This window comes from Plenodomus lingam (assembly GCF_022343315.1).
Source record: "Plenodomus lingam strain CAN1 chromosome Unknown contig_6, whole genome shotgun sequence".
Lineage (NCBI taxonomy): Eukaryota > Fungi > Ascomycota > Dothideomycetes > Pleosporales > Leptosphaeriaceae > Plenodomus > Plenodomus lingam.
The window spans coordinates 309302-325687 of record NW_027093966.1 but is presented as its reverse complement, the minus strand read 5'-3'; positions in this window follow the sequence as shown (position 1 = coordinate 325687).

Sequence of the window (16386 nt, the reverse complement as noted above, 5' to 3'; positions counted from 1 at the left end):
ACCTAACTCTTCCTAATCTATACTCCTATCCTTTCTCTATTTAAATCTCCTATTAGGTACTTCTAGATCTCTGCCTTTACTAATAGGTTATCCTATTAAACCTAATATATAATTACCCTTAAGACCTAGGTAGGATAGGTAGCCTAGATATCTCTAGGAAATTGCTATTAGACTCTACTATATTTAACTAGGTGCCCTAATAGAGTCTTTAGGGCTATACTTATCTATAGGTAGGCTAGTGCAATCTCTATATATATCCCTATCTCTAGCACCTTTATTATTATTATATTGTCCTATACTTTTATATACTATAGTAGAACTATACGCTGCGTTTAAGTAGTAGGTCTAGTAGATCTATATAGTATTACTAGGCTTATAATCCTTACCTATCCTTTTTAATAGATTTCCTTCTCCTATTTTACTATAGGGTACTTCTCCCTTAGCTCTTTAGGCTAGTGCACCCTATCTTCCTATACCTAGATATAGGCCCTCTTGTTCCTCCTTAACCCCCTATCTATCTAATTTACCTAATTCTTCTATACTTCTTTAAATCTAATTAGGAGCTTAGTATAGTTATCTTAGTCCTTGTTATTAAAAGAAACTAAGCCTTAGATTATCTTAAGCCCTTATCCTAACTACGCTACCTTAGAAAGGTTTACGTCTACATAATAAAAGAATGTCTAGTCTCCTGCCTAGGCGTACTTAGTATAGTATAGGTATAAGATTAGGTTTATAGTTTCCTAGATTATAGTGTATTAGAGCTAGTATCCTATATCCCCTCGCACTAGCTATTAAATAATAGAGTAGTACATAGTCCTGCACCACCCTAAATTAGCTACCTACTTTATCTCCCTTAAGTGCTATTTATATATCTTAAAGCACTTGTCTACTATTCTTACTAGTTCTAGGTCTTTATAGATCTAGGTAAAGGTATCTAGGGTTATACTTCCTTTCTATAAGAAGCCTTAGTAACTCTACTTAAATCTTATTACCTGTTATAGTTAGGCCTAGTTAATTATTAGTGCTATCTTCTTTAGCTAGTAGTAATAAGCTTGCAAATCCTTAGAGGTATAATCTTAGTTAAATAGCTTAGTAAAAGCTACTACAGTAACTAGGTTAGCTTGCAAATTTCCCTATTCTCTAGGCTTATAGTATAGCACATTTAGCTATCTATTACTTGCCTCTATGTTTAAAGTCTAAGTGTAGAGCCCTATCTTGCTAGTAATAAACTTTAAGTAGCTAAAGCATACCTAATTTAAATCCTGCACTATCCTCCCCTTAGTATCCTAGATAGTGCTATAATTAGTGACTTTGTAGTACTATACTTTAACTAGCTTCCTTTGCTTAGTATTATTAAGTACGCTACTCCTAATCCTAGTAGCAATTAATTGTAGTGCGGAGTGTTAGTTTTTACACTAATAGGGCGCTTTATTCTTAACTATAGCATGCTTATCTTTAGTAACACCCTCTTCTTCTAGTATTATTATCTTAGTATCTAGAGTCTTATTAAGTTCCTTAAGCAGTCTAGGTAAAGAGTTGCGTAATTTATTTATTACCTCTATATTAGTATCTTATAGTTATAGGCCTACTACTATATATTAGCTAATAATTCTAAACTCCTAGTAAATATTCTCTCCTATCCTTTTTAAGAGCTAGGCAGCGTATCTTCCTTAAGCTCTTATTATCCTTTATATAGGCAATTCTACTAGAGATTCTTCCTCTAAGATATAGGCGGCTAATTTAATTTCTCCTAGGGCAGTATCTAGTATGTCCTCTGTCCTCTTCTTATAACTCTATAACTCCCTTGCTATACTTCCTAACCTTAATAGCCCTCTATTCTAGACTACTCTCCTATCTAGTAGTATAGTCTAGGCACGTCTAGCGTAGGATATAGTCCTAGGTAGCTAGTTATAACCTAGATTCTTAATCTCTTATATTACCCTCTCCTCCTCTACTTTCTTTTTAGCTACTTCTCTGCTTCCTTGCAGAGAGCTAGCTAGAATATCTTTAATTTCTTTTAGCACTAGTATCCTATAGTTTATTAATAACCTTATACCCTCTTTTTATATCTATTCGCTTAGGGGGATTATACTAAGTAGCACCCCTACCTAGTTCTCTAACTTCCTATACTATTATAGCAGTAGGTGCTAAATCTTAGCGTAAGCACTATCCTCTTCCCTATAGCGCATATTAAAGTTATAAGGGTTGCTTATACCTTTAAGCATTAGTCTAGGTAGGGTATATAGGCCTATTACGCAGTAATAAATAATTACCCTAATACATTATAAAAAATAGTCCTCTAGTTCTACCTTAGCCTTTAAGATAGCATCTACCTTTCCTATTAGCTTAGTAATTATAACCTAGACCCTATGCTAGTTAGTAATATTAACAAAATTATCTTTTAACTAGTTTTGCCCCTATATTCTATAGTATACCTCTAAGTTTAGGAAGCTAGCAAGCTAGTCTAGACCCACGCAATATAGGAGGTACCTTACGTCTATATATCCTTAGTGTGTCTATCTAACTTGTAGGGTAAATTAGCTTAGGTATTTCTAACTAAATTTAGCATAATTAGTGTGGATATACTATATTACTAAGCGTATTTTATTAAGTCGCTTCTTGTATATATTACGCGCTTCCTTTATAAATAGGTACTATAACCTAAAATTAGCTATACTACTATATAACTATATAAGTGCTAGGCTAGACTCTATAAAGCTCTCTACTACTAGCATTAATCCTAAAGTTTTATTAAAGTGCTCCCCTAGTGCTCCTATAAAGTTGTCTGCAATATTCCTCTATTATATAATAGTGCTTACACATATCTTATTAATCTAGCTACCTATAGTTATACCTCCTTTCTATAGAAGAGGGATACCTTTATAAAGTGCCTAGGTCCGCGCGTTAAACTCTTTAGGCTAAACTAAGTCTAACTTTTTAATAGCTAAAAGACTCCTCTATTATAATATATACTAATAGTCTAGTGCAAAACTTCTAGGTGTTATAGGCTATAGCCGCAACCCTCTAGGTTATAGGCTTAACCTTAGGGACTGTAGGGAACCTGTTAATATTAGGGATCCTAGTAAGCCTAGCTTAACTACTAGCTACTTTCCTTTCTAGACTTCTAACAACTATTTAGGGCTTATTATTTTATTTAGGATCTTCTAGTAGTAGCTTTATTAGATACTTATAGTTTTGTTAGATATCTAAAGTTTTTAGTGTAGTTTATTATAATAGTAGCAGCGTAGGTAGAATATATATAGGAACACGCGTGCCTTCCTATTATACTTACGCCTTCCTATTATTCTCCTACCTTTACTTTGTTCTACCTTTACTTATTTATTATCCTTCTACCTTTACTTATTTATTACCCTTCTACCTTTACCTTCTTATTATCCTTATTATAATTGCTTATCCACGCGTAGGTAGGCAGTTAGTGTAGCTAATTAGAGCGTTATATATCTAAAGGGTTAAATTAGCGCACCCTTTGGATACCTATTTAGGACTAGCGCGCTTCCTGCCTTCCCCCTACCTATCTTGCGCCCGTCCCCTAGCGCATCTTTTCCTAAGTTTTAACACTAAAGTATTAATACTATTAACTCTTAATTATTAATTATTCTCCTCTTAATTACTTTTGCTAGAATCTAAGATATTAAAATATTAGTATTCTGCTTATTCTTTATCTAAGAGCGTCCTAGGTCTAATCTTAAGAGTAGGACTGCCTATATCTAGTTATAGGATTTCCTAGTCCTAATTCTCTAATTTAACTTCCTTATTTTCTTCTCTTCCCTCTATACCTAACTTATTAAACTATATAGGCGGCGCTTAGAAGATATGCCTATTTTCCTATAGTACCCTATCTTATAACTTTATAAGTCCTTAGTCTTCCTAGTTTACTTTATCCTAGCTTCTCTAGTAGAAGATCTTTATCCTCTAGCCTAGCGTTATATATGCAAACTTAGTTCTATCTAAATCTTTTAGCTAATATATCTCTAACTCTAGAAAGCTCTACGCTACTAGGTATAGACCTAGCTATTTATTACTAAGTTTCCTATCTCTAGATATATCTATCTAGCAGACTAAATCCTATAGCAGTACTAATAAGCTAGGGCTAATTTCCTCTCTTTAAATTTCCTTGTAGTTATCCTAATATTCTTTCTTCTATAAGCGCAGCCTCTTAATTCTTAATACTATATCTTTAAGAAACTAATCTCTTAGGTTAACCTAGGTAGCCCTTACTACTAGTAGCTAGGCCCTATCTATTATCTACCTAAAGGGAAGCGTCTGCTATATTAGAAGAGCTAGTTTAATTAGGAGCACTAGGTTCTAACTAGTAACTAGCTAGTATATAGAGTATCTAGTATTTTCTTAAATAGATATTTAGTTAGCTAGGAGTACTATTAGTAGATTAGAGACCTAGCTCCCCTAGAGCTTTGCAAGTGCGTTAATAATTAGTTTATGCCCTCCTTTAATTTTTCTATTAGCCTAAGGGTTATAGGCAGAGATCTAAACCTTATATATACTATAGATATTAGCTAAATTATAAATAAATTTTTAGAAGTTAGGCCCCCTATTAACTATAATCCTTCACGCTATACTCTATCTGTATAGGATATCTTTATATATAAATTTAGCAATAGTTTTTAATCTATTATTTAGTAATACTTATGCTTTAGGCCACCTACTGAAATAGTCCTAGGCTATTACTAGGAATTATTTCCTAGAATTATAAGGCATATAGACTACGTTAATAGCTACTATCTTCTATAGCGCATAGGAGTAGGTGTTAGTAAGTATATTAACCTTCTTCTTACTACTTCTTTTCTAACACTTATAACACGTGCGTAGAGTAAGCCTTACTATCTTATATATCCTTTCCTACTAATATTACTAAGCTATTATTAAGTAGATAGTATTTACCTTATAATAACTAATAAGGCGATGTACTTCCTATATAGTAGTAATCCTAACATCTTTATTATTAACTACTTATCTTACTACTATATTTTAAGATATCTTATAGAAGAGGAACCTATCTCTTATAAAGAAGTTTAATACTTGTTTCTTCTATGCCCTTAACTCCTTCTATAGAACGTCTAGGATTTTAAACCTAACTAGAAACTAGGTAATTTCTTCTAACTTAGCGCTATATTTAGGATATAGTACTTTATCCTTTATTAGATTATATAACTTAATATTAGTAATTATATGCTTAATAAAGTCTTTAATGTTATCTTTAGTTTTATATAGGGGTTTCTATCTATCCTCTTTTAGATATTAGGATAGAGTATCTATAACTATATTCCTCTTGCCTAGAATATATTAAATTTTAAAGTCCTATACTAAAATAGTAGTAAGCTACCTATTTATTACCCCTCCTAGTATTTTGCTTAAGGACTAATTAAGCTAAGTAATTAAGGTTTAAGCGTCTATCTTAATAACAAATAGTGTTCTATAGAGCTAAACTCTAAACTTTTTTAGGGCCTATAGCACTACTCTATACTCTAGCTTAGTAGAGTGCTACTTTACTTTAGACTTTAACCACACAGTACTTTTAAACTAGCATAGATGTTGCCTTCTATCTAGCCCTATTTATTCTAGGGAAGCTCCTGCGCCTTCCCTACTAGCGTCTACTATAAGGTAGACAGTCCCTCTAGTCTTGTAATTAATAGTTATTAGGGCTAGTGCTGTAGTAATAAAATACTTAAGCTCTTTTATTACTACCCTCTATAGTTCTTCCTATATCTACCTAGTGTTGCCTTGCAGGAGTATAAATAATAGCTTTGCTTAGATAGCAAAGCTAGGAACCTATATCTAGTAGTAGATATAGATCCTAACAAATATCTAGACTTCCTTTATATTTCTATATTCTAGCTATTTTATAATCTTTTCTACCTTTATATAGTTAGGGTATCTTCCTTTAAAGCTAACCTTATAGCCTACAACACTAAGACAAGCTATACCCTAATAATATTTCTTTCCTAAAACTATACCCCCTACTTGCTTAATATCTGCTAGGACTTAGTTAAGCTACTGCACATGCTTAAGCACAAATCTCTAGACCCTAGGAAGCGCCTCTTCGCCCCTATAGTTAGTCTTAGGCCCCCCTACTATTATATTATCTATAAATAGTATTATATAAGGGGAATAATTATATAGTATTTTTATTATAATTCTCTAAAAGGCTACTACTAAGTTTATTGCTCCTTATACTATAGTGCAGGATCTTAGTAGGCTAATAGGGGTATATATAGTAGTTATATCTCTACTATCTAGGTAAAGGGTAATCTAGTTATATCCTAAAAACATGTCTATTAGGGATAATATCTTGCACCTAGTAAATTTCTTAGAGAATTTATCTATAGTTAGTAGTAGGTTTACGTCCCTCTAGCTAACCTTATTTATATAGACAGTATTTTAGACTAGTTAGTACTTCCTATCTTTCTTTACTACTAAGAAATATAGGTTCTAGTATAGACTATTACACCTCTTAAGTATTCCTTAATCTAGACGCTCTTCTAATATCTAAACAAATTCTTCTTCTACTACCTTAGCTACTAGGAAACTGCGTATTTGCTATACTTTATACGGGATTATCTTTATTTAGTAAGGCAGGCTAACGTCTTAAGTAATATATCTACTTTCTCTAAAGTTAAAGGCAATAGCTACTTCTCTATTAAGAATTATTTCTTAAAATAGAGTCCTTTCTACTACTAATAAGTCTAGACTAAATTTCTATTCTTGCATCCTCTTAGTAGTTAGCCTAGACCCTCTTAGAAATAATATATATCTTTTCTTAAAAAGATAGTTAAAAGGGCCAAGGTTAACTCTTTCGCGAATACTAAGCTTTAGTAGTTAGTTTTCCTTAGCTACTATTTTCTAGTCCTCCCTTCTAAACTCTATATCCTTATCCTTCTCTTTTAGGTTGTCTACTAGTTAGATTTTCTTGCTAACTTTTTTATACTTAGTACTTACCTTAGTAACTATTTACACAGCTTTTTATTATATACCTTAATTTAGCTTATATATTACTAATATTAGGTTTAGTTCTTAGATAGCCTATAGGTCTTTGCTTGCCCCTATACTATATCCTATAGTTTGTGCTACCTATTTTTCTAGTATCTTTTTGTCTTCTAAGGTGAATAGTTATCTATATTTACTAAATCCTGCTTATAGCTCTATATAGTCTACCTCTTGCAGAAATTTTAAATATACTATATATTCTACTATACAGCATTTATCTCCTAGGTATTAATTTTGTAGGATCTCTTTCCTAAGCAAGGGTCCTGCTATTAGTTTGCTAACTTGTCTTCCTCTTCTATTTTATCTCTATCTTCCTACTTTAGATCTAAGGCTATAAAGACCGCATTCCTTTCCCTATCTAAGGATAGCACCTAGCAGGTAACCCTCCTGTAGATATTATACTAAATAGCTAGCCTAGTAGAGGTACACTATAGCCCTCCTAATATAGCTAAGTAGGTTAGGTTTATAATTACCCTAAAATAAGTTAGGGTCTCTACCTCCCCTATATATACTAGCATATTCTACGCGGTTCTAATAAATAGGTCTATCCTGCTATTAGCTATAACTACCCCCTACGTATGCCCTAGGGTCTAGGTTAGTGTCTTAATAGGTACCTATAACGCCTGCGTAGCACTTAATCTTAAGAGATTTATTTATACCCTTATATTAATTAGGTAGTTTACTATATTCCCCCTTATACTAGTCTAGCAGGTTAGTAGTTTTACGTGGAGAGTTATCTAATTTAATTCCTAGTTAGCGCAAGACTTGTCTTTTTCTTCTTGTATAACTAAATCTTTTCTATATCTATCTAAGTTTTATCTAAATTAGAGCCTTACTTAGGTATTAAGTACTTCTAGCATCACGCGTATATTACTCTAACCTAGCGCAGGGTTCTTTACCTCTAGCTCCTCTAATTAGTTAATATATCTAAAGGGTAAAATTAGCGCACCCTTTAGATACCTATTTAGGACTAGCGCACCTTCTAGGCCCCCTAGCTCTGCTATGTTTACCCCTCTAAAGTAGTTATTATCCTATAGGATTTAAGTCTAGGGTTCCTATAATAACGTCTTAATTTATTCCTATAGATAATCTTACCCTAGTAGGTTAGCTACTATAATTCCCTAGACTTCCTACCTAAGAAAAGTAGCTACTATTTAGTTTAGGCTTAGGCACATTATTCCCTTAAGCTCTTTATTCTTTACTTCTTTAAACTATACTTTTCTTCTTATTATTAGTAGGTCCTAATCTAGCCCTAAATTTGTATAGCCTTTACCTATATTATCTAGTAGCTAGATTATTACAAAGGGGTCTGTATAGGCCTAAGCTAGGTATAGAATCTCTAGGGTCTCTTTAAGTTCTATCTCCTTACTTACTCCCTCTTCTTAGTTTACTAGGTTTTGTGCTAGTCTTCCTTACCTGCGCTTCTAGATTAATCCTGTCCTTACTTCTTCTAAGACTTAGTCCCTTTGCTTTTCTTTCTCCCTTATAGAGGCGTAGATCCTAGGTATATTCTTGTCTGCTAATCCTAGGACAATATATCTTAAGTCTATATAATCTAGCGTTATTACTACTAGGTCTTTCTTATTAGTTTATAGTATTTAATAGTTTAAGAACTACTTATATTCTTTTTAAGTATTTACTAGTTCTAATCCTTAATTCTAGGAAGATATTGCGTTAGCTCCCGCTCTTTTTGCTGCTAGGTAGTCTAGTCCTTAAGTCTACCTCTGCTGCTAGCCTCTTAAATCTATTCTATTAAATAGTTCTAGCTTAACCTATAACGCTAGCTAGCTAAGGATATCCTTAGTAACTTTATAGTATTTACGCAACTTTTTCTTTATCTAGTAAAGAGTATAGTTCTATAGTGCTAGCTTAGTAACCTGCCCTAGTCTTTTATATAATAGTCTGTAGTAAAATATCCTAGTCCTTATTTCTAGATTCTAGGAAGTACTTACCTACCCTAGCGCTATAAGTTCTAGCTAGGGAGGGTAGTCCCTTACTAGGTAGGTTTCTAATCTATATATATTATAGGTAGGTAGTTTCTTGTTATACCCCCTATAACTCTATAGCCCTAGCTAAGTAGTTAACGTTTGCGTAGGGCCCTAGGTTCTTAGCTAGTTTATTAGTAACCCTCTAATTACTATAGTATTCTAATATATTCCTTGCTCTATCCTAGTGTTAGTTATATATAAAATAAAGTAGAGCTAGTTTACTAGGCTTTTTAGTAGCAGGCCTATTGCGTAGTGTTCCTATAGCCTATTAGCCTTAGCTAAACTTATCTTTATTTTTCCTAGTGCCCTAATTAACTAGTCTATTTCTAGGTTAATGTTTAATAGTAGTTAGGTAGTAGCTTGCTCCTTTCTAACGCCCTTTACTACCTCTATAATTTCCTCCTTTATAGGCGTGCTTTTGCTAATTCTAATATTTAATATACCTGCTAAGTATCTTCCTCTATTTAGCTAGCTAATATATATTTTATTCCTTCTCTTTACTAATAGATTCTTTTAATATAGGTATAGATCTTCTCTAGCTTATAGCTTACTACCTTATTACTATTAGGCCCTCCTAGTATACTAAGCAAGACTAGCTCTTTATCTACCTAGGGTAACCCTCTAAAGAAGAAAAATCTAACTTTGCTTTTATATAGCTATTTAGATACTAGGCAGGTATTACTATACACTACAAAATTAGTATAGTAGTCTAAGAGTCCTAGGAAGTTTCTAGAGGCTTCTTATATATACGCATCTAGGAAGGTTTAGGTACCTATCCTTTAGGCTATATCCTAGTCCCTCTAGTGCTCCTTTATAGCTTCCTGTAGCTCCTCCTAGTCTTGCTTCTAGTAGGGTCTAAGTTTCTTTATAAAAGTTCTGCATATAGTATTATAGAAATCTAGCAGAATTTTTAGCTAATCTACTTTATCTAGCCCCCTATTTTCTACCTAGCTATTATAGTTATCTAGGAACTCTATAACCTCCCTTCCCTAGAACTAAAAGTTAGTTTTCCTAGGCCTTATAGGGACAAGGACTCTTCTTAGGGGTCTAGAGGTTTCTATTTTAGTTAACCCTAGGGTAATATTACTTTCTTTAGGTATTATTCCTAGTAAAAAGGATAGGCTTAGTTAAGGTAGTAGGCTTCTATAAACGTTAAAGGAGGTGTATAAACTAGTAATATTAATTAAAATTATTAGATAAGTTAGCATCTACTTACTTATATTACTTCCCCCCTTTCTTATCTCTTACTTTTATAGACTATATTTTGTTTTTAGTAGATTCTTATTACGTTAGTAACTTTGGCCTAGCCCTATTTTCCTGCTAATAGCGCACACTATCCTATAGCCTTTGCTATAGCTTTTCTATTAGTAGCAATGTTCTAGGTGTTCTAGCACTTCTAGTATTGCTAATACTTCTTGTAGTTCTAATTATTCTAATAGTTCTAGTTGTTCTAGTTCTAGTTGTTCTAGTTCTAGTTGTTCTAGTTCTAGTTGTTCTAGTTATTCTAGTTCTAGTTATTCTAGTTATTCTAGTTCTAGTTGTTCTAGTTCTAGTTATTCTAGTCGTTCTAGTTCTGGTTGTTCTGGTTCTAGTTATTCTAGTCGTTCTAGTTCTAGTTATTCTAGTTCTGGTTATTCTAGTTCTAGTTGTTCTGGTTGTTCTAGTGTTTCTAATGTTTTCTAGTTAGCCTCTTAGTGTTGTTACTCTATTCCTACTAACGCGTGTTAGCCACGTCCTAATATAGGCCTACTATTTTTGCCTTAACAATATTAATTATTAATAACACCTATTTTTAAATTTTTCTCTACCCTCCTTATACTTAGAGAAATATCCTCTTAGTTGCATGCTACTAGGCCCTCCCCTTTACTAAGATAAGATAAGTTCCCCTTAGGCTTCGCTATTTAAACTGTTAGGGAGAGTAACCTATTTAAACAAGGAGAAGTGAGAGGGGCAAGGTTTAATAGTATTAATCCTATAGCAGATAATATAGGTTTAATATAGAAATATAAGTAAAAAGATAATATTGTAGAGTTAAAGTAAAGTCCGTAGGAGTTATGCCTCTCCTATCCTCTAATCCTTCATGCCTTTATACCATTCAATTCGCCTAACTTTTTAGGCTAAGCCTTGTTTTTCTCCTATACATCCCATACCACGGCACACTATCTTAGGTAGTAAGACCCTAATCTATAACCTATATAGATCCTTTATCTCCTATACTAAAGTTTAGTTCTAGTGTTAGTTTAGGAGTTTAGAGCCCTATTAGCTTAGGGGACTTTATATAGATCCTTTGTGCTAAGCTAGCTATGCTTAGTACCTACGCTAGAGGTGTCTGCTTAGGGGGTTGTGAATTACTAGGCTAGCTAGCCTAATTATCTACCTCCTCTAGCTCTACCCTACCCCCTAGCTCCTGCGCTAGGTTTAGTCCTCCTTACTTACTAGACTCCTTATATTGCTCTGCTATAATACAAAGCTAATTAAAGATATTAAGCTCTTTATATACTTCTCCTGTATTACAGATCTTATCTTTGCTAATAACGTTAACTATCTTTTAAGCCTCTAACTATTAAAGCTACTCTAGATCTTTCTCTTTATAGAAAAGATCCTTATTAAAGGTAATATTCTGCGTTGTAATAATCTAATTAAGTAAGGGGATCTATATCCTATATATATTAGATACTCTATATCCTACTAGATATCTAATATAACCCTAAGGGTTTACCTTAAAAACCCTCTTGTAACGCCTAGCTACTAAATCTCTATTAAGGGGGTAAGCTTAATAGCTATAGGTATATATTCTGCTCTAATTAGGGTAGAGATTAGTAGTTACCTCCCTTATCTGCTCTAGTTACTACTACCTAAAGTATCTAGTAAACTAATAATCTAGCACTTTATTAGGTAATATTATATTATAAGCATAGGACAGGCTTATATTATAGAGCTAAGTCGCTGCTTTAATAATTTTAGGCTAGAGCTTTATTAGTAGGTTAGCACTAATCCTTATTTTAATTAATTTCGTTATAATCTTCTACCCTACTCTTTCTACTTCTCTATTAGGTTTATAGGTATTGTGGAAATTTGGATCACTAAGGTTAGGAATGATTTGGGAGATGGATTATTAGATTATATCTACTACGATTGGACTTATATATATAGAGCTTCAGCTACCCTTACTAGAAGGTGAATAATTAGTAAACCTTCCTTACTAGAGCTCCTGCTTTTTGTTAGGCACTTAGCAGTAAGCTGGCAGTTAATTAGATAGTAGGTTATACAGGGGTATTAACTAGGATTAATTAGGATTAATTAGGATTAAGATGCTCTATAATCTAGTTAATATCCCTCCTGCAATACACCCCCTAGGTGTAGGTAGATCTTTTGTTATTATAGTTGCGCTTATAGTTAGTAGGTAGTGTAGCTAATTAGAGCGTTGTATATCTAAAGGGTTAAATTAGCTTACCCTTTAGATACTAACTAGCGCGCCTTCCTTGTTTAGCCTGCGCTTACACGCGTAGATATTATCTAGATAGAGCTCTATAACTCTATCTACCTAACTATAATCTTTTACTATAGCTTAAGTTATAAGATTATATAACCCTAAAGATCTAAACTATACTTATATCCCTGCTAACCTATATCTTAGTTAAAGTTAAAACCTACTGCTTGCGCTTACTCTACCTGCGCTGCCCTTATTACCTCCTGCGTAGCTAAAGCTATAGTTGCTAAAGCTACTACTACTAAAGAAGAGCGCGCTACTACTAAGCGTAAGGCTATTGCAGAGTATATAGTAGCTAAGCGCATAGCTACTACTACTATAGCTAAGATTGCAAAGCTAAGGCAAGGCGCTCCCGCTCTAGCTCCTACTACTCTAGCTCTAACTCTAGCTCCTGCTCCCCCCTAGACCCCGCCTAAGGCCCCTACTTCTGCGCCTACTCCCTCTCTAGCTCCTAAGGAGACCCTAAGATCCTCCTACTATAGAGAGCCTAGTATTTGTTGTGCTAAAACTTATCTAAATTGTCTGCGCTTAGCGCTCTTTAATAAGTCTAATAGCAAGTGCTATAACTTTTCTAGTAGGGGGACTTAGTACTAGTAGTGCTTCTCTAGGTATAGCTATGTCCTAATATATATAATCTATACAAGAATTTTTCCTTTATAATGCTTTTAGTAAGATCTTATACTAACAAACTAATTAATAGCCCTAAGCTTGCCTAACGCTTTACGCTGTCCTTCCTAGCAAGGAAGTAGGCAGGTAAGAGCTAAGACCTTCTTAAGGATAAGAAGCGAAGGGTCTTAGTGCTCCTTAAGGAGAGTGAGGCTAAATAGCAGGAGCTAGTAAAAGCTACTACTACTACTGCTAAGCTTGCGCGCAAGGCTGCTTCTATAGCTAAGGGCGCCTAGAGCTCCTTATTAGAAGATAAGGACTCTAGCTCCTCTAAGGTTCCCCCTATAGATCCTAGGGTAGGGTAACCTAGGTAGCTCCCTATAGACTCTAAGGCACGCTTTGCGCGCGTAATAGAGCTCCTTAGGGAAGCTACCTAGTTAATAATAGAGAGGTAGGCTATAGTTAGTTATTCTTATATTATATATTAATAGATCTTATATACTACCTTACTTTAATTAATGCTATATAATATATACTCTACTATTATATAACTTTAGGTGCTCCCTAAACCTTATAAATTATTATACTATTAGGTTTTTAGTAAGCCTATTAGCTAGTATATTACTAGTAGGTAGGTAGGCAATATAGAAAGATCCCTTTATATACTCTTGCCTAAGCCACATGTTTTAAATATCCACATAGCGTAGCTTAGTGGTAATCCTTTTATTATTGCCTACTACTAACCTAATAGTTTATTAATTATTATAATTAATTATCTAGGTAGTATCTAAAGTAAGGTGTATTTTAGTTAAAAAGCGTTTTAACGCTATTGCTTCTTTGCTTACTTGCTTAAGCGCAAGGAGCTCTGCCTTAGTAGTTAAAGTAGTAACAGTTGCTTATTAAGCTGCCTTCTAAATAATAGGTCCTCTAAAGAGCGTGATTAGGTATCTATGTAATAATTACTAAGTATTAATATTATTAGCAAATAACGTATTACTATATATTATAAGCTTATTAGGATCCCTATTCCTATATTAGATTAATTAGTATTAAGTTTAGTATAGATAGATAATTACTTAATTAACTACATTAAAGTGTTGTTTAGATAGGTTAGTAAGGTATTAGGAGAGCTAGGAGGCTGCATAGGCAATATTAGGGCGCACTATAATTAAGGTGTAAAGGATTAATCTAACGCGCTCCTGATAGTCCTTAATCTCCTTTTTAGTAGCTTCTCTAGTGCTCTTTTTAATATCTTTACTTAATAGTAGTATAGCAGGGAATTTTCCTATCTCTACTAGATTAAATTTCTTTGCAATCTTGTTAATGTATTTATTATAAACAAGCGTTATTATCTATCTCTTTCTATCCTAGATTACTCTTACCCCTAGAAACCAGCTTACAGGTCCCTTCTCTTCTATAGTATATCTTTGCTTTAGAGCTTGGATAACTTTATAAGCTTAGCTTGCGTAGTTTTGGTAATAGAGCGATAGGATATTATCTACATAGAATATTAACAAGATACTGCGATCTCTATTAAAGAATAGGCATGGCTCCTCTTTAGAAGCAATAAGCTTATTTTCTTAGAGTGTAGTTAAGAGCTTGTTATACTATAATAATAGTAAGTCTTTTAATCTATATAGAGCTCGTTTAAGCTTAACGCACTTTCTAGGTATTTAATATCCTTTAGGTAGCTTGTAGATAACTATAGGGTGTTAATCCCTTAAGGCGTTAAGGAAAGCTCTAACAACGTTATATTAATATATCTTAAGGTTAAACTTAGCTCTAATAGCTATTATAGTCCTAAAGGTTTAAGCTACTAGGGTAGCTGCGTAGGTTAAATAAATTAAGTCAGTAAGCTATAGATCTCCTCTTACTACTATCCTTACTTTGCACTTAATTAGGTAACTATCCTAATTAAGCTTATATATAAACACCTATTTAAGTAGGAGTAGATGCTCTCCTTTAGTTAGCCTATTAATCTCCTCCTAGGTACTAGCTTTTAGCAGAGTATTAATTTCTTTATATGCTGCGTCTCTAAATTGCTGTCCTATTTAGTAGTTATAGAGATCCTTCTATTATTTTAGCTCTTTTTGTAGAGCGTCCTAGTGCGTATTCCTTTTAGGGTTTTTAGGAGATTTGCTCCCTATTACTACTGCAATCACAGCGTAGATTATAGCGTTTAGTTTAGGATATACTAAAAGATTATACAAGGGATTTCTAATTAGATCTATATCTAATAGATCTATTACTATGTATATCCCCGCACTTATAGATCCTCCTAGTGGTTTATTAGGGTCCTGTCCCTAAGCTTGCTTACTAACACGCGTTAGTGGCAGTCCTTTAACTCGCGGTTTTCTGCTTCTTCTAGGAGCTCTAGGTGCCACTTGTAAGGGATCTGCAGGAGATATAGAATCTAGTCCTAAAGCGGGTAGGTAGGAGCTCTGCTTACTACCCCTATAAGAGCTAGATAGGGTGCCCTTACCTATCTCCGTGCTCTTATAGAGTAACCTACTAATAGCACTCTCCCCTCTAGGTCTTTCCTAGGAGCTACCTATCGTGGCGTTAAAGTGAGTTAGATTACTACTATCTTAGGTAGTAAGACCCTAATCTATAACCTATATAGATCCTTTGTCTCCTATACTAAAGTTTAGTTCTAGTGTTAGTTTAAGAGTTTAGAGCCCTATTAGCTTAGGGGACTTTGTATAGATCCTTTGTGCCAAGCTAGCCGTGCTTAGTACCCACGCTAGAGGTGTCTGCTTAGGGGGTTGTGAATCACTAGGCTAGCTAGCCTAATTATCTACCTCCTCTAGCTCTACCCTACCCCCTAGCTCCTGCGCTAGGTTTAGTCCTCCTTGCTTACTAGACTCCTTATATTACTCTACCGCAATACAAAGCTAATTAAAGATATTAAGCTCTTTATATACTTCTCCTATATCACAGATCTTATCTTTGCTAATAACGTTAACTATCTTTTAAGCCTCTAACTATTAAAGCTGCTCTAGATCTTTCTTTTTATAGAAAAGATCCTTATTAAAGGTAACGTTCTATGTTATAATAATCTAATTAAGTAAGGGGATCTATATCCTATATATATTAGATACTCTATATCCTACTAGATATCTAATATAACCCTAAGGGTTTACCTTAAAAACCCTCTTGTAACGCCTAGCTGCTCAATCTTAGTTAAGGGGGTAAGCTTAACAGCCATAGGCGTATATTCTACTCTAATTAGGGCAGAGATTAGCAGTTGCCTCCCTTATCTGCTCTAGTTGCCACTAC